Raw genomic sequence first — 5,374 nt, forward strand, 5'->3', positions numbered from 1 at the left:
CACACAATAAAGTTAGCGAGACTGATTAACGACAAAACTAAATATTTTACAGAAAGCTTAAAAAATATTGACTGGAGTTACGTTTACAGTGAGGCTAATGCCAGCTCCAAAATTAAAATACCTCTTAATGAGTTTATATCCATTTTTGAAAGAAGTTATCCTAAAAAGATAGTTGAGTGTAATAAAAGGAAATCATTGAATCAGAGCCTCTCCACAACAAAAAATGGACATATATCAAATAACCACTAGAAGCATTTTTATATTATAAACAGTACAGCAACCAGTTAAGAGAAGTCAAACATCCAGGGGTATGCACATCTTGCCTGAAATTGGCAGCTCAGACAATAAGATCAAATCAGCGTGGAATATTGTTAAACGAGGGACAGGGAAAAAGTCATAGAAAATGGCATTTCTTCTGTTAAAGGGAGTGAGAGCATTGTGAAAGACAGTTCATGTACAGCAGATATTTTTGATAAATGCTTTTCAAAAATATATGATAAATTGGTGTAAATAGTTAAGAAGAGGAATCAAAACAGTACACCAAAAAAGCAACACAGAGGCCATTTGGTGAGATAAAAATCTCACATCTCCATCTGAAATTAAGTAGGTCATCATGGTCTCTCATGTAAGAGTGTTTTCCCAGGTAAATTCAAATGTGCCATTGTTAGACTTCTCTATAAATAAGACTGACTGCATGCCTGTCAGTAACTGGGTAGTTCCATGAGTAACAGAATGACACTAAGTGATTATTTTTTGCACTTTAAGCACAGGAAAGACCAAGAATCATGATAAGAGACAAAAAATTTAATACTGTATTTTCTACATAAGCAAAGAAACGCAATTTATTTAATTTAATAGTTAAAGTTTCATTCATATAGTGAGAGTTATGTAAAAAAAACTTTCTGATAACGGAATGACATAGTTCAGACATGCATATTGTTCTCATTTATAATGCAACAATAATTCAGCTCACCCATTTCCTGTAAAAATACAAAAAAATTATATTGTGAAGAGAAATAAATGGGAAACAAAATGGCATAGATGATACATGAATTAAACTAATATTTTACTAACAAAATTTAAAAAAGTTCTGGTAATGGAATGACACTTAATAGTAACGGAATGACAGTTTCACTTGAAAATTACATTTTACTCTGCACTGCTGATTGGATAGGGCAAATTTACTTATTCCTCTGATCTTTAGTAGGTGCAGCTGGTTCCTCTACAATTTAGTACTTTTTTACCCAACGTTTATCTTCCTTTGAGGGAAATGTAAATATCCTTCCATTTCCATTATTCTTTCTAAGAAATGAAATTTTCTTACCATCTTCAACATAAATCATCTAAACTAGACCAAGCTCCTCCCGAACAGGCCATGAAAGCCCAACGGTACCGACAGGCCGCCGTGTCATCCTCAGCCCATAAACGTCACTGGATTACGGTATGGAGCGGCATGTGATCAGCACACCGCTCTCCCGGCCGTATGTCAGAGACTGGAGCCGCTGCTTCTCAATCAAGTAGCTCCTCAGTTTGCCTCAAAAGGGCTGAGCGCACCCCGCTTGCCAACAGCGCTCGGCAGACCGGATGGTCACCCATCCAAGTGCTAGCCCAGCCCGACAGCGCTTAACTACGGTAATCTGACGGGAACCGGTGTTACCACTGCGGCAAGGCCGTTGACACATAAATCATCTGCCCCACAAAAAATCTTGATCTGTTTCTTCCAGCATACGAAACCAGAGCAAAATCCCCTTGATGCAAGGCTGTATGATGTGAATTCCTGTGAATTTTCTTTGGCTGAAGATCGCTTTTGAAATTGTGCACAAGCCTCTGGGGGCGTAGTGAGTAATGCTTGTACTCAATAATATTTGGAGCGATAGGTGTAACAGCATTGATGATTTTGTTCTGGTCCGTTGGAACTATTACCATCCACATTTGATCTAATTCATCCTTATTCTCTTCCGTTTGCAGGGCAGATATATATGAAAAGTTTATGCCACAACATCTTTCACATGCAATTTTTGCAAAGTCCTCAGCTCCAGATAGTATTTGTTTTCCAGCTTTGCAGATATTGCAGACTACACGCCTTATAGTTCCACCAATTCTATCCGTGAAACATTTGCTGTGTGATGTGACTAAGAAGTCCCATGAAACATATATTCCATAGCGTTCTCTGAAACATGTCAAGTTGGCAAACAGGAAACGCTGCTTAAATTGACTGACTGCACCATCACTCATGCATGTGACAGATTTTACCTCTGGGTTCATAAAAATGGTACCATAAGCTGAGCGTTAATTTCAGCCCAATTAAAAAATTTTGTAAAATGAATTAATCGATTTCCAGAATTTGCCTGGGCGACAGCTCGGGTTCGTCGTTCAAACCTTGCTACAAATACTGTAACGTAGCTATAGCAAGACAGATCTTCAAATTTTTGTGCAAATGGCCGCTGATCCGAGCAAAACCAAAAACTTTTCACCTCATTTTCCCAGCTCAAATGGGAACCGAGAACCAAGACCCTCTTGCACCGAACCGCTACTGTGTGTGCGGCCTTTTCAGATACATTTCTCACAGTGCTTCCGCGCTGTAACGGTACAAGCTGTATTACATGCCTAGACGTGCCACAAAGATTGTAATAACATTCCTGTTGCAGCAGCCACATAATGTGCGAGCATTAGTAGATATGGGCAGTGCGGCATAGGGATGTTTCGATGGATCTGGAGGGTGTCCACGGTGAGGCGGAGTGATTGAGGCGATTGCTCGCGATTAGTCGGGGTCGAGTTCCAATCCAACAGAAATTTTCATTTGTGGCTAATAAATTGTACAGTTGGCACCAAGCTGATTTCGCAATCTGCGAATCGGTTCCGTATCAATTTAAGAATTAAATCGTCTCTACGAAGGTATTTTTGTGGAGTGTAGCCTTGTAGGGAAGTGTGACGTAGACTGCGAGACAGTTCACACATGAAAAAAATGCTACCTTTTGAAATGCGATGCCACAGAAGATGGGTTGTGTGGTGTCACCGCCAGACACCACACTTGCTAGGTGGTAGCTTTAAATCGGCCGCGGTCCATTAGTACATGTCGGACCCGCGTATCGCCACTGTCAGTAATCGCAGACCGAGCGCCACCACAGGGCAGGTCTAGAGAGACTTACTAGCACTCATCCCAGTTGTACGACGACTTTGCTAGCGACTACACTGACGAAGCCTTTCTCTCATTTGCCGAGAGACAGTTAGAATAGCCTTCAGCTAAGTCCATGGCTACGACCTAGCAAGGCGCCATTAGCCTTACAGTGCTTGTATTTAAAGAGTCTCATTTGTATCGTCAAGAGCGATGTACCACAATGATGGATTAAAGATAAGTATTACAGCAGCTACGTACTTTTCTTTATAGCATTCATTACGTATCCTGTTTCAGACCTCAGCAAGCCTGCTTGAATTAAGCGCGTGCCCTTTCGGCTTCCTCGCCCTGTGTCTAGACTGTCTTGTCTAGACACAACAGGTTGACCGAATATCTAATGTGGAAGCACTGACTCGAATGTGGGAAAAAAGAAATTTATGGTAATTGACTAAAAGTAGCGATCAGTTCGCAGCGGCGCGGTTTTCTTATTCCTTCCAACTAATACAGAAAGTACTTACCTTAGTGATTTGAGAAACATGGCCTGCCCTCTAGTAAAGGCCCCCACACACGCTACTGCATGCTTGACAGTCGCGCTTGCGCAAGAGTGCTTGTGCAAGCTTGCTTGGCCGTGTGCAGGGTAAATTAGCGCAAGCATCAGACTTGCACAAGCAGCTTGACGCTTGACCGAATTTCGATTATGCGTCCTTGTGCAAGCCTCCGAGCGTGTCCATGCTTGCTCGTGTGTGCCTAGAGTAGGGAGGCTCGAACAAGCACACATCTGTCATTCTGACACAGACTGTGTAGAGGGCGCGTTTATTTAGATTTTGTGTCGTTTCCTTCCTCGTTCTGATGTCGGATCGGGAAGTGTTGGAGGAATTTATTAGGTGCTACGAAAGACAGCCATGTTTATGGAATATTAAAAGTAAAGAATATCACGACGAAATCAGAAGAGACGCGGCATGTGAGGTGATTCTCACAAAGTACAAAGAAATAGAGCCATCAGCAACTGAAGATACGGTTACTAAATAGTTAAAACATTACGAACGAATTAAAGACGAGAAAAAAGGAAACGTGACAGCATTTACAAATCAGGGGCTGCAGCAGACCACGTTTACACACCTGTTCTATGGTACTTTGATCTTTTCAGCTTTTTAAATGAACAGGAGACACCAAGATGCTCTTCGAGTAATTTATAAGGAATAGAGGTAAGTGAGATAGGTTGGTAGTGGTATTTAGTTAGATAGTTCTGTTACAGTTAAGATATATGCCTATGCTTTTATTTGTTTATACTATACTGCAATACACACTGTTTTCTTTTACATTTTTCTTTACTGCTAATATACAAAATTATGTTGCCATGGAACTTGTGTCCTTCATTTAGAAAGTGGTTCATAAATTCCTCTCTCACACGTTTGGCATCAAGTGAAATGTTTCCTGCGGTAGACCTTTGCAATGGTAGCATATTAGAATCCTCTGTTGTTAAGCCACGGTCTATGTCCTCCAAATCAAGAGAATCACGTGGGGCATAAGTTTGATTCACAGTAGTCATTAAATAATTATGTAAAGCAACTGTTGCTCTTACCACCTTACCGATACGACCGACTTCTAAATTAATAGCTGTGTGGAAAATCCTAAAGCCTGCTGCCAAGATCCAAAAAAAATTCTCTACAATGCGCCGAGCTCTGCATAATGTCTAGTTGTAAACTTTCTTTTCCAAGTAGTTCAAGTCACTCTGACGGAATGGTTTCAGCATATCAGTCCTCAAACGAAATCCATCATCCCCTATAAATACATATGGTAGTTTCCGTGAACTGTTTGCTACTTTTTTTTCTCTTTTGGGATGTTGAGGTTGTTACTTTGTAGTCTCCTAAAAAATTCAGTATTCCGAAGAATACCTCCATAAGATATTCTGCCATTTGTGCCAAAATCGAACAGAATAAATCTGTAATTTGCAATAGCTATTGCAAGTAGGACCATACTGTGTATATGTTTGTAACTGAAATAAAATGATCCACTTCGAGCTGGAGGTACAGTCTCTACATGCTTTCCATCTATATTTCCCAGGCAGTGTGGAAAATTCCACCACCTTTCAAAATCATTTGCAATGCTGGCCTATTCATTCACTGTTTCATTAACCTGAAAAATGAAAAACCCCAGTTTTAAACATGTTAGCCTAAAATTACATTATTATCAAAAATACTGTATAGTATTCTTAAATCTATTAACTTTTTTTGGGACCTTAAACACATCTATGTGACC

General features: G+C 40.2%; 1 pseudogene; it reads right to left on the bottom strand.

Moving 5' to 3' along the window:
• Positions 1-1,560: 1,560 nt before the first annotated feature.
• LOC126095833 (5S ribosomal RNA) lies at positions 1,561-1,678 on the bottom strand (annotated as a pseudogene).
• Between the last annotated feature and the right edge of the window lie 3,696 nt (positions 1,679-5,374).

This window comes from Schistocerca cancellata, chromosome 8 (genome assembly GCF_023864275.1).
Source record: "Schistocerca cancellata isolate TAMUIC-IGC-003103 chromosome 8, iqSchCanc2.1, whole genome shotgun sequence".
NCBI classification, from domain to species: Eukaryota; Metazoa; Arthropoda; class Insecta; order Orthoptera; family Acrididae; genus Schistocerca; species Schistocerca cancellata.